This window comes from Bubalus bubalis, chromosome 7 (assembly GCF_019923935.1).
Source record: "Bubalus bubalis isolate 160015118507 breed Murrah chromosome 7, NDDB_SH_1, whole genome shotgun sequence".
Classification (NCBI taxonomy): domain Eukaryota; kingdom Metazoa; phylum Chordata; class Mammalia; order Artiodactyla; family Bovidae; genus Bubalus; species Bubalus bubalis.
This window is the reverse complement of record NC_059163.1, coordinates 72,191,184-72,191,882: the sequence shown is the minus strand read 5'-3', so window position 1 is coordinate 72,191,882 and position 699 is coordinate 72,191,184. Positions and strand designations below refer to the sequence as shown.

The 699-nt window shown below is 31.6% G+C and overlaps 1 non-coding gene across 1 annotated transcript; it reads left to right on the top strand.

Annotated features, from left to right (window-relative positions):
- Positions 1 to 200: 200 nt before the first annotated feature.
- On the top strand, positions 201 to 307 carry LOC112586333. Its single transcript, XR_003110793.1, has one exon. It is a non-coding gene; the product is annotated as a U6 spliceosomal RNA (small nuclear RNA).
- Positions 308 to 699: the final 392 nt, after the last annotated feature.

Below are 699 nucleotides of genomic sequence, written 5' to 3'. Positions count from 1 at the left end.
GTTTAAGAATTTATAGCTGCAGTGAACTGACTTTTAAAAATTAAGCAAAATAGTGGATTAACAAGAAAACTGATAGGATAGATACATAATAAAAGCAAGCAGTATAGTCAAATGTTTATTACAAAATCTAGGTAGAATATATACACATAAGTAGTGTAAAAATATTTCCACTTTTCTGCATGTTTAAAAATGTTTATAGGGTGCTTGTTTCGGCAGCACACATACTAAAACTGGAACGATACAGAGAAGATTAACATGGTCCCCGTGCAAGGATGACATGCAAATTCATGAAGCATTTAAAAAATGTTTATAGGGAATTCTCTGGTGGTCCAGTGCTTAGGACTCCAAGCTGAAGGGGGCATGGGTTTGACCCCTGGTTTACTGAGTGTGCACACGCGCACACATGCGAAGAACTAAGATCCTGCACAGCCAAAAACAAACAAAAAAATAATAAAAATAAAAATGTTTATAGTAAAAGTATAGACAAATGGAAAACATGTATATATAATGTAAAATACCCTACACACATAAAATATTATAAATAAATATAAAATACTTGGCCATGGCAAAAAAAAAAAAGCAGTCATAATCTCTAATCTGCCATTTAAAAACTCATTCCATGCCCTGGCCTGATGTATAAAATAAAATTTATTCCACTTAATACCAATATGTATACATTTTTACAGTAAAAATATCAAT